Raw genomic sequence first — 18,619 nt, 5'->3', positions numbered from 1 at the left:
CCTGGCTTTGCAGGACGCGGACGCGTGCCCAGCACAACACCCAGCCTCTAGCCGAGCCCCTTCCTGGAGGCTCTCAAGAGTCAGACACAAAGTGAAGAGACATGCTTCCAATTCCTCCAAGAGAGCCGTCCTCCCCTTTCACCCCACAGTTCTCCTGCCTCCCACCCTCCACCACCCAACAGTGCAGGGGGGCTTTCTCAAAAGGACCCTTTGGAAAAGCAGCCCCAGGTCCATGTGGCACTTCCCGTCATTACCACTGACGGGCAGGAGGGATGGCGGCTGCCCTGGAAGCTGTACTGAACCTCAGCGCACAAGACGAGGAGGTGCCCTCGCAGCGGGGATGGACGTGCGCCGAGCTGCCGCGTCCCATCTCAGCCTCGTTCCTCCGTCTCCTCCAGCCCGGGTCAGGGACACGGTTCACTGGGCTTACCCAGCCTGCCTGGGACCAGCCTGGGGCTTCAGCCTCATCAATACGACACGTGATAGGAGCTTAAAATATCCGAGCCGCCTCCACTTTTCCCATTTCACCCTTAATTCCGCCTTGCTCTGTTCCTGAACCTCTTCGGGAAGCCTCTGAAGGGGTGTCTCTGTCCAGGAGGCCTCTGATGAGCGGGACGGCGGGCTGCTCCACCTGCACTAGCTGTGGACGCGGGCAGGCAGCCTAGGCGCCAGCGCCTTAGTTTCCTAGTCACAGCGCGGGCAGCACGACCCAGCCTGCGAGAGCTGCCTGGAGCCCGAGCGAGCTGACCCGCGTCTACGGGGCGGGGCCCGGGGTGCGGCGGGCGCGCAGGGGCCGCCGCTCATCCTCGCCACCTCTGGGCTCCTCTAAGAGCACCGCCACCGGGGGAGGCCCAGCGCAAACTGAAACTGCGGAGCTCGTCGTGCAAAGATTCTTGAGAACTTCAGAGGGGGACAGCAGAGCATTAAACCAAGCGCGGGGCTCCGCGTGATGACTCGGTGGCATGCCCGCGAGGCCAGCCCTGCCACCAGCCAAGCTCCCCTGAGAACCCCCGCTAGGAGTCAGGCTAACAGGACTGCCCTGCGATCCTCAGTTTACCTAGTCAGGCCCGGGCACAGCGTGCCCGGCGGAACGCAAACCCTGGCTCACACGCGCTGGGCTGTGACCCGAGACCTCCTCATCACCTCAAGTCTCCATCTCCTCGGCTGCAAAATGGGGAAAGCACCACCTCCTCCGCAGGACATCTGGGAGGATTAGACGATACAGCACATATGAAATGCCTAGGCACCTACTTTGTACCTGACAAATGCTAACCCCATTTAATTTCAAGCTGACTGTCCTCCCCCAGCCTCTCCAGTGATCTAGACTCGCACGGTCCAACGTGGGGCCGCTTGCCTTGTGAGCTGCTGTGTGCTTCCAATGTAGCTGATTCAGAGTGAGAGGTGCTGCGAGTGTGAGAAACACACACCAGATTTTAAAGACTTAATGTGAAAAGACAAAGTAACATCAATAATATTTTTATGTTAACTACACACTGAAATAAGAACATTATAGGTACGCTGGGTTAAAGACAATGTATTATTAAAATTAACTTCATGTTTCTTTTCACTTTTTTTAAATGTAGTTACTAGGAAATTTAAAAAAAACAAATGTGGCTCACATTATATTTCTACTGGATGGTGCTGATCCAGACAATGAGACACCCAAAGACCTGAAGGGAAGTCTAGTTCTCCACAGTGGAAAGCAGCCTGGATGCAGAAGGGACTAACCACTCGCCCACAGGACAGCTGGCCAGGCTCTACAGTGGAACACAGAGGGTGAACGCGGACACTGTCTGCCAGGAAAAATTAAATAGAATCATAATATCAGAGTAGAATTTGACTTTCTCTGCTTATAAGTTCCTACCAGATATTCAGAGAATAGTTATTCATCTCCTAAATGACTTTTTAATTACTTACTGTCTCTCAACTTCTTTAAACGGCAAGTTCTGGCAAAAACATGAATAAACTGACTTCAAGAATTGATTGAGTCGGTCAATAAATACTACATCATTACTTTCAGCTCACCATGGAGTCAGGAGCACAGGTGACCAGCTAAGAGGACAGACTGCTGTGTGACCTCAAACACACCTTCAGTGCAAAGTTGTAGCAAACAACTTAATCTGAATCTAGGTCGAAGGTAACACCGGGGTGGGGCATCTCATTCCCAGGGAAAGGACTATATACTTTTGTCTTTGTTTCAATTAATCCTGAAGCCGACGTCAACAAGTTTCAAGTTTTCACGTGAGCACGTCTTAGTTATTCCAATAGTATTTTTAAATATTCTTTTGGACAAAATCTCCATCATGACCTTGTTAAAAATCTAGAAGAGAATTGAGCACGAAGACAAAGAAGTTTAACAAAAGAATGTGTCCTTCGGAAATACACAAAGACGACGAACGTTTTAGAAAGATGTAAGGTGATTTCTTTCCCTAACTCATCAGCCCATCAGCCTAGCTGATTACAAAACTGGAGAGCCCACCTAATACCTTTCCCTTCTCTCCCGACTTCAAAGACAGAAAATGAAAACTTCATCACTCACACAGAGGGAAATCGGCACATCTGCACACAGCCTCAAGCCGTGCTTCCAGCCAGAGCTCCCCCTTTACAGAGCGACCCCGGAACAGCCAGAGGTTACTTGTCAGAAAGCTGGAAGGAGCACTGCAAACGTCTACAGTTTTCAACTTTGATTTCCTAGTCTAGCAGCTTTCCTTTCACATCCTCCTTTGCGAGTCCAATGGAGGAAACCTTGAGTGCGTCATATCTGCTTCCGTTTACCATTTACGCAGAAATGCAGGCACTGAAGATGATGCAAGAAAGAAAAGCCAAAATGTTTACCCCAAGAGATTTCCATTTCCCCGAGGGAAAGAGAAGCAACTGATACAGGCAGTCACAGGACTGACTGCAAAGGTGTGCTCTCACACACTGCTACGGGCAAGGCGAAAGGATAAAAATGTCTCTGGAGAAAATCTGGCAATAGCGCTTTAAATGTTTAAAAGCCCTACCTTTGACCTATGCACTGCCCTATCAGGGAATTTCTCCTTCAGAGATAATCAAAGATGAAGGATTCTGTACAGAAATGGCCATCACACAGATCACTGTTTACCACAATGAAAACTTAGAAACAACCTCTACATCCAAAAATGGGGATTAGCACCACAAACTATGAAGACGCCATTAAAAATAACTAGACAAATATTTAACACAAGAAAACAGTCACTATGTTAAGTTAAAGCATATTATAAAACATTTACACTATGATGTCATGGATATTTTAAAAGCGTATTTACGTATGTGCAAAGGGGGGAAAAGACTGAAAAATATACACTAATTTTCACATTGCTTATCTCTAGATGGCATCAGTATATAATTATTTTCTTCTTACATTTCTCCATTTCCTGAATTTTGTATAACTGAATATGGATTATGGGGTAAAGTTTTTTAAAAATACATACCAACGTTGTTCAAACTACAAGAAAACGATAACAGTAAGAGCCACTGTCTACTTAGCAACTAAAACACGTGAGGCACTGTTCTAAATGCTATATGCTAATTCATTTAATCCTACAACAAACACGAAGGGCCTGCATCGTAGTGTGATGCCCCTTCTCCAGATGGTAGAGCTGGCAAGAGGCAGAGTGGGACAGAAACCCAGCGGGCTTCAGGCCAGTGTGCTTACCGGCCCTCCCTCCGAAGCAGAAACCTGAGATTCACAGGCAACTACCGGGAGGTGAGCAAGGCCCTGCAAGTACACAGGACACTTTTATTAAAGGTCCAAATCGCAGTGGGAGAGCACGCCCAGCTGACTGTTCAGCGTCCTCCCCAGCACGACGTACACAATTCTTGGGAAGTGAGACAAACTGGGTTTTCTGTGAAAAATTACTCTGAGAAGTGGCCGACTGCTACTGATGGTGATACAGGTGGAGAGGCCTAAGAAGGTAATGACTCAGCTAACAGATATAAAGTTGTTGAAAACAGGTAAAAAATAAGATGGCATCCAAGTCAGCAAAGACTCACATCTGTGATGTGAACAAGTCCACCGTTCACCCTGCAAAACAAACACCAAAGTGCCACCAAAACAGTCTCATAGAGTGAACGTCAGAACATTTCCTCCTCAACAGTCTCACAGTAAAGGGAACAGTTTTCTTTCACAGTTTTAAGCACTAATAAACGACTACGGCATCATTTCCCTTACATAGAGCTGCCTGTTCCGGCTGACCTGTGGTCATTACAGACATACATTAGTTTGCAACTGTGGACGATTTACCTAATCACACAGATTAGTATAAAGTGAGTAATGCTGCATCCCAAACCGGACACCACCTGCTTCTCCAGGAAGGGTCCAGAAGCAAGGCTGCCTGCAGCAGTGGAAAAGCCCCTCACCGAGGGCCGAACACCAGCTCCGTGCCCCAGCTCTGCACCACCAGTCCCCTCAGTGGGCTGCACAGCCCCGGCTGGCCTTTCTGCTGACTTCCAGCATGGAGACTCTCACATCCACCCCCGCTCCCCAGGACCTTCTGAGTGCACAACCTCTGGAGATGGGTCCACACATCAGTATTCCTTAAAAAGCCCAGCAGCAGCCCTGAGGCTAACATTCACGCAGTTAATAGTGAGAACTGATGAGTTAGACTGCGTCTCCTTCCTGTAAAACAAGGACTGTAAAAACTCCAAAGACAAAGGAGCAAACTAAGACAACACGTGGAAGTCCTCTAGAAATTGTTACTAATAACCAAAAACAGCATGCTATTGAGAACTGAAATCAGGGGTCAGATGGAAACTCTGGAAAACTATACAAAGACAGGACTTGGTCAGCTTGAGCAACCTTCTCTCTCACACACAACGCTGCCTGCACGTCCAGGACAAGTTCTGTCCTTGCTACACGTTCTAGGCAAACGAGGGTTTCCAAACACAATATTCCCAAGCTGGAGAGAATCACGATGCCTGGCTCCTTGTATCAGTAAACTTAACTTTCCAGAAAAGTTCCAACTTTATTTATCAAGACATACATAGTTCTAAACAGGGTCATCTTACATCCTTATTACACCATTAGGAACATGAGAAAAAACCTAAATTCTTATCAAATTCCATACTATTTAAGGAAACAAAAAAGTCAAACAAGATGCTTGCTGGGAAGCAAACATTATATGAAAGATGAAAAGATCATCCAAGATATATGTGCTATTTTCCTAAACACAGTTTTCCAATTTTTAAGTTTTTAAAAAATTTTCCAAATTTAAAAATGTTTTCCAACTTAAAACTTAAATTGCTTCTCAAAGTTTAACAATAAATGCAAACTGTACAATATTGCTTTAAAATTAAAACGCCTTTCATAATCAGAACAACTCATTAGGGGAATAATACTTGATTTTCCACAGCGAGTTAAGGTGTGTATGCGTTAAAATAACTGGTAAGGTAATTATGATGTTCAGTTCCTCTCTTCCTTTAAGAAATCTTAAGACAGTTTCTTTTTAAAATAAATTTATTTATTTATTTATTTTCCGCTGCGTTGGGTCTTTGTTGCTGTGCGCGGGCTTTCTCTAGTTGCGGCGAGCGGGGGCTACTTTTCGTTGCAGTGCATGGGCTTCTCATTGCCGTGGCTTCTCTTGTTGCACAGCACGGGCTCTAGAGCACAGGCTCAGTAGCTGTGGCGCACAGGCTTAGCTGCTCCGTGGCATGTGGGATCTTCCCGGACCAGGGCTTGAACCCGTGTCCCCTGCACTGGCAGGCAGATTCTTAACCACTGCGCCACCAGGGAAGTCCCCTTAAGACAGTTTATAATGGTGGTAGACAAGAAAATACATATACCAAAAACAAGCAGTCTGTTACAAACACAGTGCAGTCTAAACTAACCCCTGGAAAAGGCTACCTTGACACTTATATAGAACAAAAGCTAATCTAGAATTCAAGCTATCAATTTTGAATTTCATGTTTGTAATTTCAAAAGCTTTCCTGTCAGTCTCTTGTCTTCCAGCATTTTGTGAAAATGAAGTATGTAGAGCTACAAAGTGTTTCAAAAGAGCAAAGTCCTTCCCTCCTCACTCCGTTTACATGTATTTTTCTTTAAAAACACTGGGAAACCGCCCGCCACACTGTGTTCCATGTGTGAGGCTGCCTTTCAGCGAACAGGACTGTCCCTTCACATCACAGATTACAACAAGTCTGGAAGCCCAAGTTGAGTCCATACCATACAGAGCTCCTTTTTCAGAGTGACTAACAAATGTATGAGCTTTCTGATGTGCTTTTTAAAATTATTACCTCTTATTTAATTGAAAGTTTTAAAGTTTAACTTATAACTGAGCTTGAAAGAATGTTAACTAAACTTGCCTCTATTGTAAATTTACTGGAAGAGATATTTAAATAGCACAAAATAAGCCATACTTGATTTTTTTATATAAAAAGAAACCTTTACTACCAACTACAACTGCCAGGTCATCAGTTAATCACAAATATTTACTAAAGGCCTACTATATGCCAAGCACTGTTCTAGATGCTTAGGATGTGTTAGTGAACAAAGTCTCTTCTAGAACATCTTTAAATAAACTCAATTTTAAAAAATAGTAGCTACATAAAATTTCAACAGCAACCTTTGGAAAACTAAGGATGAGATGTTTGGGGTTTTTTTTATGTTCAACTTTCTTTAAAATAATACCTTCTTGCAAAGTGAGTTTCAAATTTAGTCTAATGAGAAACAAAACTCAATAGTTTGAAGGGCATAATAAAATTCCTCAACAAAGGTCAGAAAAAGCAAAAACTGCTACAAGCATTTATTATCACAGCCTAACAGGGAAACTCTGATAAAACGACAAAGCCCACCCAGCAGAGGAAAAGACCCTTCTGAAACAATATCTCTCCCACGCCTAAACAGCCACCATCTCCACTTTGGACTCTCCTCTGAGCATTTTCACTTATCTGTACATGATTTCCTCACAGACATCAAATGCTACCAACTTAATGTTTCCAATCATATTCATAAAGACAGTAATTTACTCTGTATCAAACTTCAACCAAGAGATAAGCTTTCCATATAGCCTTCCTCACAGATTTGATGACTTCTACATTTAGTTCCCAAGAAACCTAAGAGACTGTTCTTTTAGGACGGGAAACTGCTATAGTTCTGTTGGAGATGCTTTCATACACTGTTACCTAGGAGCCTGGTATAATTCATCTCAGTACTCAGATAAGGAAACAAAGGCAGAGAGTGGTAAAGCCGCAGGTAGAAAAGGCAAGATTTAAACCCCCAACTGACTATAACCACATTAGTCTGTAATTTCCAAATAAAAAAGCAGCTAGATTTCTGATCTAAAGCCCCACCCCAGGATTAAGAAAAATCACACACGGTAACATAAGATGAAAAAGAAATTTCCAGAGAGCTACTACTGAAAGACGGTATTTAGCACAGTGGCAAAATCCTAAGCAACATGAAAATGACACCCACGCCCCAAGACATAGATTAACATGTCCCTAACCTAAACATCAATTGTCAGAGTAAAAACCACCTAAAGGGAGTGACACTTGGAGGACTGGGGGCCCATTTTATTTCTCCCGGCTCCGCCTGATCACCTGCTTAGGGTTCTGACGGCTGACCCAGACCTGGATGCGGGGCCCCCGAGAATCCCCAGGGCAGAATTAAAGCTAAGGCAAGTACCAAGGAGTCATAAAGCGCCCCTGCCCAACAAACGGCTGTCGAAAACGTGCTGTCACCTGCACCACGAGCTACTGGACTCACTTGTCCCCATCTCAGAGGGCAAAATGTGGGGCTCCTCCCTGCCCTGAGCCCGCAGTCGCCCCTGGGGGCCCCGCGAGCCGGGCCCCGGGCGCCGCCGCTGCGGGCCGTTACCACGCCCGCCCGCCTCGCGCCCCAGCGCCCCGCCGGGCCCGGCGCCCCCGCCACTCACCTCCAGGCGCAGGGACGCCCCGCAGCCTCGCAGGAACTCGCGGATGTTGCTCAGGCACTCGCCCTCGCTCCGGGGCTCCGGGTAGACCTGCAACACAGAGCACAGGCGCTGAGCGCCGCGGGCAGGCCGCGGATGCGCCCCGAGGGGAACGCGACACGGCCCCGGCGGGCGTGCCGGCCGCGCGAGCGACCAGGGCGGGCTGCCCCGGCGGCCCGGAGCTAGCCCGGCCGCCCCCGGCGCCCGCCCGCTCGGCCGCCGCCTCTCCTCACCCTTTTTCCTTCCTCCGGGATGCACCAATCTCAGCCCCCTTCCCTCACCAGGAAGTGCAGCGGCGCCGGAAGTGACGTATTCAGACCGCGCCCCGGCAGGCCCCGCCCGCGACCTCTTCCGGTCCCCCGCCGTGAGGGCACGGCCTCCTCTCTCAGCAGCTGGCGCTGGCCCTCCGACGCGGCCCACCTGGCCCGGTCCACGCGCGGACTTCTCGTCCCCGCACTTGGCGCTCGCCCTCGGACGCGGCCCACCTGGCCCGGCTCACGCGCGGACTCCCCATCCCCGCACCCGGCGCTCGGCCTCCGACACGGCCTCCGACACGGCCTCGCGGGCGCAGCCCGCCCCGCCCAGAGGGACCCGGGAAAGCTTGGCCTCCGCCGCTTGAAGCAGCCTCGAAGGGTCTGTTGAGAACCTGTTGTTTTCTCAGTTCTTCCCCGCCCCCGGCTCGGGGAGAGTGGAGCTGGAATTCTAATACGATGACTTAAAACAATTAGCGACGTAAATTATGCCGGTTGGGATCAAAGTGCAGTGTTATTCTTTTACGGCATACAGACCATGTGCTTCATCAATGATTAGCCAAAATAGCTGGTCACTTGTCAGCAAAAAGTCAGCTGGGGAGTGATTGTGGCGAATGCAGCCTCCATCACAGGTGAAGAGCAGCGAGGGCTCCTGCAGACTGTCTGGTGCTTGGTCCGAGGCAGAGCTGTAAAGGCCATGGCCACATGTATAAGAAGTTACTGACAGCCTCCCAGGGCAAGAAACAAAGGAAACCAGGAACGGCACCAGTTACACAGAACAATGAAGGGAGAAGCCTGACATCTCAGAAGAGCTTTTTGTTGTTGTTCTGAACGGCATGTGAAGACTTTTTACACTAAAGTATCATCCAGAATTCTAGCATTTGGGGACGTTCAAGACATTTTGTCCTTCTGTCCTCTAGGGGGAAATCACGACATTCCATCAGGCCTCTCTCAGGAATACTGTGGTTTCATTTCAAAGTGGTCAGGTCTTCTAAAACTACAAAAGAAAACCAGGGTGTTGAGCAGTGCCAAGAGGGAGGAAATGACACTTTTTTTTCTCTACAGTTTAAAAATTCTTAGAAGTGCCAGCATATTTCCCCCCAAATATTGAACAGATTTGTTTTTTTCAGCGGAACTTGAGAGTGGAACAGCAAAACCAAAGCTGCCTTCTAGTCCATTTTACTCCTCCCTCACAGTGTTTTTGCATACAAATACATTCAATCCTCATTCACAGATTCTATATTTGCAAATTCGCCTACTCGATAAAATTTATGTGTAACCCCAAAATCCGTATTTGCGGCGCTTTCTCAGTCATTTATAGATGTGCAAATCAGCAAAAAATTTGAATTGCCTTATGCACACATTCCCAGCTGAATTTGAACAAGTCCATGCTCTGCCATCTTCTTGTAGCTCATAATGTAAGCAAATGTCCTTTTCACTCCACTGGTGCCACATTTTTCACTTTTTTTTTTTTTTTTTTTTTTTTGCTTTTTCTTGGTGATTTCACTGTTTTAAATGGCCCCCAAGCGTAGTGCTAAAGCACTGTCTGGCATTCCTAAGCGCAAGAAGGTTGTAATGTGCCTTACAGAGAAAATACGTGTGTTAGATAAGCTTCACTCAGGCCTGAGTTATAGCGCTGTTGGCCGAGAATTCAATGTTAATGAGTCAACAATACGGTACATCCAGAAAAAGGAAGAGGATATTCGCAGATCTGTACGTGAAGCCGCTCCGGAAAGTGCTAAAGTAACCTCTATAGTGCGTGATGGAGCTATGGAAAAGATGGAAAAGCAACTAAATTTGTGGATTCATGAGATGACAAGCAATAAAAAGAGTGTAGTGGACAGCGTTGTTGTGAGGCTGAAAGCCAAAGAAATTTACGGTCATGTTACCCAGGGTCAAGAAAATGTTAAACCCTTCTCAGCTAGTGCAGGCTGGCTTGCACGATTCAAAAGGCGATACCACATGAAAAATGTTAAACTTGCAGGCAAGGTAGGTTCTACGGATCAGGAGGCTGCAGAAGAATTTAAAAAATACCTGCTAAGCATTATACATGAAAAGGGTTATATGGAAGAGCAGGTTTTCAACGCTGATGAAACTGGCTTATTTTACAAGAATGTTGGCAGACGAACCTATGTAATGCAAATGGCCTCCAAAACTCCTGGCTTTAAATCATTCAAAGACTGTGCAACCTTGCTATTATGTGCAAACGCCAAGGGTGACTTTAAGTGCAAACCTCTCATGGTACACAGAGCACAAAACCCACAAGCACTTAGAGGGAAAAACTTGAACCGTATGCCAGTCCACTGGAGATGGAACAAAAAAGCATGGATGGCGTCCAAAATATTCTGGGATTGGTTCCACAACTGCTTCATCCCAGAAGCTGAACGTTATCTCCATGGCAAAAACCTTGCCTTCAGGGTTTTATTAATTTTGGATAATGCCCCAGTTCATTGCCGTGAAGAACTCGAAAATGCCCATCCCGACATAGAAGTTCTCTTCATACCCCCAAACACAGCATCTCTTATCCAACCCCTCAATCAGGGCATGATAAAAGCTTTCAAGGCACACTACACCAGGGAGCTTTATAGCAAGGCTTTTGAGGCTCTCAACGCCAATGAGGAGACCACCATGATGGACTACTGGAGGTCAGTCACCATACGCAATGTTATTGATTATATCAGCACAGCCTGGGACAGCGTCAAGCAGGCTACTATCAACAATTGTTGGGGAAATATTTGGCCAGACTGTGTGAAAAATTTTGAAGGTTTTGAAGGTGTTACAGAAAATATAACGAGCAGTGTCAAAAACATAATGCATATTGCACAACAGATAAGTGGAGAAGGTTTCAGTGACATGAAGGAAGGCGATGTGGAGGAAATTTTGGCAGAAGCGGCAGTAGAACCCACCCACAAAGACCTGGACGAGATGGCAAAACAAGGCAGTGGAGTTAGTGATGATGAGGATGGTGAAAGTCAGCCTGAGACTCCAAGAATTGTCCCTCTCACAGCAGCCAAAATAGCAGAATGGAATTCTGCCTTGGAAAAAATTTTCAATGACATGGAAAAGTGTGACCCTGTGCCCGAACGCAGCCTCACGTTTAAGCGCCTTACCTCTACTGCATTCATCCCTTATGCCGAAACGCTTAAAGATTTGAGGCAAAAAGCCAAGCGAGTGAGGCTGAAGCGGTTTTTCAAGCCAGATTCGGAGGGCAAGTTGCTGACACCGTCACCAAACTGGGAAAGCCAGACTCCTGAGGCAGAGCTGCCAGATCTCACAGGCCACCCTCCCTGACATCTTCCTTCCTGACTCTCCCTCCGTTCCCGTACGGCAAGCCGAGGTCACGAGGTTTAACCCCACTGTGCACTGCCCCATCATGTGTCCCATGGCTCCATCAACAGTAAGGTGGTTTCCATAAATTTTAAATGTTTAATCTTTGGTTAATGCTTTGCGGGGGGGGCTTTCTTTCTTGCATTATGCTGTAGTATCCAATATACAGTGTGTAGTTGCGTGTGTATGTGAGCAGTGAGCGTGTGTACTGTGTATGTGACTGGAAGAACTAAATTAGAACAGTCACACTATGGTAGACTACATTACGTAATGGTGTAATTGAGATGGTGTTTTATTATAAAGATATACTGCATGTAATTATTTGTAAATATATATATATGTTAAATAAGCTATCTTTAAACAGAAATACACCTGAAAACAAGATTATGTATTGATTGGTTGACCAGATGTTGTGACCAGAGGTTCAAAGGAAACTAACCCTGTATTTCTCCATGAACAATGGTTCAGTAGTTGCTAATTCAGTGGTCATGGTGCCCTTGTAGAATGTAACTACCACAAATAATGGAATCGACTCTACGTTTAAAATTATTGATCCATAAGGATCTAATTGTTATGACTTCTCTTCTGAATTGAGTCAACACAGCTATTGCAAGTTCACAAACGATGGAAACATATGTTACAGTTCTTGATAAAAATTATTAAATATAAAATGCAAATTTTATTCGGACATATATATCTTCATGAGATGTATAGGGTTTTTTTTTTAATTAGTTCATTTACACATGGATAATCATCACTTACTGCTGGAAAGAGATATGGACCAGCGCCAATTCTATTCCTATCTTGGGGTTTTTTTAATGCAAAAACTGAGAAACCTTGTTCATAAAAATAATCACATGGAAATGGAAGGAGTTTTGTTAGGATGATTCTTTGACGCCTTCTGAGTTACATAGCCAAAGTCCAGATATATAAGTTTAATAAAAAAATCATCGGCCAACAGCTTGATTGGGGTCTCCTTCAATTTCTGTGAAAGCTAAGAACTACAACCCTGAGCTGCAACATGCAGTCATCAGAGTCACTCCCCTCCCAGCACCAGGACCCTTTGTGACAGCTGGGAGGCCTTCCACCTGGCAGCGTGCACCTCGGGAAGACAACAAAGGGTGAAGTGGGAGAAGGCCGTTGTGAAAGGGGAGGTGGGACAGTCGGACCAGCGTGATGCTCTCCTTGCTCAGAGACAGCTGCTCTGGCTCCTTGGTTTTAGTCGAGCATGGATGCAAGCTGAGGACCTAGAAATGGAAATGGATTCCCTTAAAACTATGCTGAACTCTACCTAAAGCAACATACCTGTTTGGAGAACTGTAATGTAAAAGAGTCAAAACTTTATAGTAAGTAGTTCCTAACTGTAACACACATACTGACCTCGAACAAGCCACTTGACCCCTCTATGTCTACACCTGTCTCCCCAGTTTAAGGCTGACACATTCAGCGTTTGTCAACAGGGCTGTTGGGAGGATCAGATGCATAATAAATTGGTTCAACAATATTGGACCTAGACTCCTGCCAGATCGTGTGATGAGCACTGTGACTGCAAAGCAGAGGGGGGCACGGCCCCTGCCCTCGGTGAGGAAGAACTGCTCACATTGTGGCAAGTGCAGCCACACAGGTGTATGCTCAGGACCCTGGAGGCACAGACAGGGCAGGCCAGAGGCTTAGCCACCCCAAACAGTGACAACCGAGTCAGGGACGAAAGGGTGAAGAGGCAGATGGGGCTGCATTGTCAAGGGTGTGACACTTGAAAAGTCCATCATGTTTTCAAGGGTGCTGAATAATCAGGTCAGCTGAGATCATGGGTGAAGCTGCAGTGGAAAAAAATGCATTGGAGCGATGATGATACAAAAGGAGATATTTAAAAGCTCCCCCCACCCGCCATATTTTGCTGAAGAAGCTGTATGAATGGTGTATGAAAAAGTGTATGAGCATCATTAGTCATCAGGGAAATGCAAATTAAAAGCACAGATAACACTACCCACCCACCAGAGCGGTGAGATGGAAAAGGCTGACAGTATCGAGCGTTGGCAAGGATGGGAAGCAACTGGAGCTCCCACGCGTGACCGGTGGGAGTGTCAGGTGGTGCGCTTGGGAAACCGGCAGCTCCTTGCAAAGTTAAACATACCTAAGCCCCAGCAATTCCTCCCCTAGGTGTTTACCCAAGAGGGATGAAAACATATGGCCACAAAAAGCCATGTTCAAGAATGTTCACAGCAGCTTTATTTACAGTCACCAGAGCCTTCACAACCTGAAGGCGAGCTCCGCTCAGTGCATCTCCAGATGTGTTCAGAGAGGAGCTCTGGCCTCAGATGACCAACAGCTGCCCCATGTGCTTTCCAGAAATCCTCTCCCAAACCTGCCACGATAATAAACTCCAGGCTTTCCCGCCAAAAACTCTAATCAGGCAGAGGCATAGACAGCCCCCAAACCATTGTGATTTTCCTTTGAAATATGGCTTTTGTACTCAATATTTGACAAGGGGTGTGTCTGACACTCTGAGAATTTGCTACAAACTAAATCACAAGGCAATGTTAAGGCCAGACTTAAGAGACCTCCGCAGCCACCCAGCTCCCGCCTTCTCAACTCTTTTCTCCCACCCACTCCACGCCGGGGACAGGCAGCTCTACCCTCAGTCCAAATAAAGTGCCAACTAGAGGAGCTGCCTTCTCTCCAAGTCTGAAGGAGTTTAGAGTTTTAGTTTCCAAAACTGCTTGAGGAAGAAGAATAGGCAGTTCTAGCAAGCAAAGAATTACACAGGTTCAGTGTTACTGCAACACTTAAGACAGAGAGTACAGAAAACCACTGCAGCTTGTAACAGCTGGGAAACACTCAGCTGCTCAGGAGCGTAGTTCCTAGAAGTGGTGGCCTGAACTGGTGACTTCCCAGGGTGCCTCCATGTCCTTATCCCTGCCCTCATTTTGTAAATAGTCTCTTTGTTAAACTCTATTCAACCATTTCTGTTTAGCATGCCTTCTGTTTCCTGCTGGGACCCTTACCCAGTGAGCTTCCTGGTGGTATGATTAAAAATAGAAAACAGTGTCACAGCGAAAGATGAGAAACGATTTAGGGAAAGGATTAGGTCAATTACAGTCCTGCCACAGAACAGACCACCAGCCAACCACACAGCATTTAAAAAGAGTCAGCTTTATATACTGATATGTCACAACCTCCTGGTTACAGTAGGTGTGGGACAAGGAACATGGGCAACAGTATGCAGGACATGCTGCCTTAGTGTTTAAAGAAAAAAAAGCAAGAAGGAGATGTGCCTGGGTGTTCAGAAATGCATGGCCTGGGACTTCCCTGGTGGCGCAGTGGTTAAGAATCCACCTGCCAACGCAAGGGGCACGGGTTCGATTCCTGGTCCGGGAAGATCCCACATGCCGCGGAGCAACTAAGCCCGTGCACCACAGCTACTGAAGCCTGCACTCCTAGAGCCCATGCTCCATAACAGGAGAAGCCACCGCAATGAGAAGCCTGCGCACCACAACGAAGAGTAGCCCCCGCTCGCCGCAACTAGAGAAAGCCCGCGTGCAGCAACAAAGACCCAACGCACCCAGAAATAAAATATAATAAAATAAATCTGAAAAATAATAAAAGAAATGCATGCCCTGTCTCTGGAAGCACATGCCAGATAATGGGCTGCCTCCAGGGAGAGGACCCGGGGCTCGGAGGACAGAGGGGGAGAAAGGAAACTTGCTTTGCACTCTGTACTTTTTGGTACCCTTTGAATTTTGTACCACATGAAAGTATTATTAAATAAATACATTTTTTAAAAGAACACTCCAATCTAATGTTCTCGCAGGTCAAGGTGCCTCCCCACTAGAAAACAGTCCTCTTTGGAGAGCCCAGCTGTCAGTGTGTTGGGGTCCTCGTGAGGCAGATCTCCACCACACCATGCCAATATGCAACGCTATGCTTAAAATCCTAAATTCAGGGCTTCCCTGGTGGCGCAGTGGTTGAGAGTCCGCCTGTCGATGCAGGGGATACGGGTTCGTGCCCCGGTCCAGGAAGATCCCACGTGCCGCGGAGCGGCTGGGCCTGTGAGCCATGGCCGCTGAGCCTGTGCGTCCGGAGCCTGTGCTCCACAACGGGAGAGACCACAACAGTGAGAGGCCCGCGAATCGCAAATTTTAAAAAAATCCTAAATTCACCACCTAAAAGTCTAATTAGCACTGAATGTAATGACCTGGTAGCCATTGCTTTATTCTAACTAGAGTGCAGCTGTCTCCTGATCAGGGACCACACTTGTCCATAGCTCTCCTCTCACTGCAGCCAGAGAGTTTCAGGGGAGTGAAGGCAGAGGTCTACAGAGCTCACTTGGAGGCTACAGGGCTCCTCCTCCAAATCCATGGAAAACAGTGAAGCATCCAGCAGGGAGCTCAAGGACTTGGCAGCTAAATACCAGATAGTAAATTAGCTCCCAAAGTGTGTGGCCTGGGATTACAAGTAGTTTACTGGAAGACACTTAAGCTTTTAATAAAGTACATTTTTCTTTGGCTTCCCTTCTTCAATATATCCCAAAGCCCAGCTCCTGTATGGATGCTACGGTCATCTGGGGAAAAATAAAGATGTCATCCATTAGTGTGGAGCTAGGCAAGCCATAAAGGGTGATCAGAAATATGAATGCACTAAGTTCAGCCATCCCAGACATGGGGGATGTCAGGGGCAGGCGGACCAGCAAGACTGCATGGCTTAAATTAGCTCAGGTGTCCCCTGAGGCTCGGTTCCCATAGCTCCAAAAGCACATTTTAAGTCCTTCAGAGATGGTGGTGACAGTCCCAAATTGATACCAATGCAAAAGATGGATTTTTTAAAATGTGGGCATAAACTTTCACCAGACCACCTAGGTTAAATTTCTCCGCTGCTTTTGTGTTTTGCTCTCCCAGTAATGTTAGATCAAAACAGGCAGGTGTGTAGTAATCGTCAAATGAGAGCAATCTTGAAAACAGCACATGCCCTGTGGTGGCTGTGATCCACACACCTGGGACACAGGTGCACGGGCCAGGCTGTCATTAATGTCTCGTGCCTTCCTTAAGCAGACGCCATTTCTTACACCTTTGAAGGATCTTGATACAGGGAAACAGGAATACGAATTCCTAAGACAACTCAGATCGGGCCTTGTAATCAGAGATTTTTCTTAACTGAAGTTTCACCTGTTCATATGGAATAATCATCCCTTTTTTCCTCTCATTCTCGTGCTTTCAACCCAACGGAAACATGTATTTTGTAAATGTGAGCCATTGCTTACTTTCTTCTTAAGCTCAATTTCTGCAGTGTTTCTGGTCCTTTGACGTCCATCTCCTCTCCTACTGAGCACATTTCAGAATGGCTACCGATGTCTTTGCCTGTGTCCATTGGTGGAAAAGCCTGTAGAGAGGCTCGTGGTCTCCGATGGGAGGGTGCCATGTGCCTCTGCAGTGTCATTGCAGCATGTAGGGGCGAGAATACCCCCAGGAGAGGAGCCCCGCCCACCAGGAGCATGGGGCACTGGTGGCCGCAGGTCTCACGGGTCTGCTCTTTGCCTCACGGACAACCCAACCCCCTACCTTTGACCGAGACACCTCAAGGTAGAATGTCAAGTCCTGTCCCCGCAGCCACTGCTGGGATTGCGTCGATGAAACCTGTGTCCTCAGGTGTCTGCGCGGGGCCTGTGCGGCCTGCCACCCCATTGGTTTACCTCGCTGTGCACGCTCCACCCCTTCCCACACGGTGAAGCCAGGGGCAGCAGTGGAGCTTCGGAGCAGCGCCCTGCCTTGTGCCCGACCAGCCCTCCCGGTGAAAGAACCCGTCTTTCATTTCTAAACAGCCCGAGAAGCTGCATTTAAGGCAAGTTAAAGCCTCTGGGCCAGAAGTCGGGACACTGACCACCTTGGAGAAAGTTCTGTTTTCACCCACACATTAGCATGTGGGAGGTTTGAAGGCGCACAGAGAGGGCTGGCTGACTTTGGAGAGAGGGTGGGAAGCGAAAGGGCGCCTTCACCAGAGGAAGGAACATGAATAAGGGGAGAGGAAAAACCTGAGGATGCTCACTGGCAAGTGTGCGTCTCTATGACTAGCAGCCAAGACTCTCCCCAGAGGAAACGGCAGGGGAAGCAGGTGACCACAGCCTCTTGCATGAAAGAAGCCAGTCGAGACTTCATATTAAGTGTGAGTAATAAAAAGGTGATAAAAAGCTCGTTATCTCCCGGAGCTCTTAAGTACCTGCAGAGTACCCGCTGAAATAGGGCCGTAGCTGTGAGTAAGATGTGGAGCAGTATGTAGTTCAAAACTATGTTTTCAAACGATCCCTTAGAAAAACTGACCTTCCTTAGTTAAAGATAAGGCGGCCAATGCATACTCAGGAATTCTATTTCTTCCATACTACTGTAGCTGGAACACCTCCCTGCACATTTATAATTTTCCTGTCACATCACTCCTCTGCTCAAAACCCTCAAAAGCACCCCATTTCACTCAGAGTAAAAGCCAAAATCCTTTAAGAGAATAAAAGGTAAGACACAGACTGGACGAAAGTACTGCATTTGCAAAACACACATCCAATCACGGACTTCTATCTAAAACATACAAAGAACTACTAAAACTCAACAATAAGAAAACAGACAGCCCAATGTAAAAATGGGCAAAAGACCTGAACAGTCTCCTTACCCAAAGAAGATATACAGATGGCAAGGCAACTAAACATATGAAAAGATTGTCCACATCGTATGTCATCAGGGAAATGCAAATTAAAAGAATGGTGAGACACTGCTGCACACCCATTAGAATGACACAGATCTGGACTTCCCTGGCAGTCCAGCGGTTAAGGCTTCACCTTCCAGTGCAAGGGGTGTGGGTTTAATCCCTGGTTGCGGAGCTAAGAGCCCACATGCCCCGCGGCCAAAAAACCAAAACATAAAACAGAAGCAATGTTGTAACAAATTCAATAAAGACTTTAAAAATGGTCCACATCGGGCTTCCCTGGTGGCGCAGTGGTTGAGAGTCCGCCTGCCGATGCAGGGGACACGGGTTCGTGCCCCAGTCCGGGAGGATCCGACATGCCGCGGAGCGCCTCGGCCCGTGAGCCATGGCCGCTGAGCCTGCGCGTCCGGAGCCTGTGCTCCGCAGCGG

The sequence above is a fragment of the Physeter macrocephalus genome, chromosome 13, assembly GCF_002837175.3.
Source record: "Physeter macrocephalus isolate SW-GA chromosome 13, ASM283717v5, whole genome shotgun sequence".
Taxonomy (NCBI): Eukaryota; Metazoa; Chordata; class Mammalia; order Artiodactyla; family Physeteridae; genus Physeter; species Physeter macrocephalus.
Note: the sequence above shows the minus strand (reverse complement) of the source record.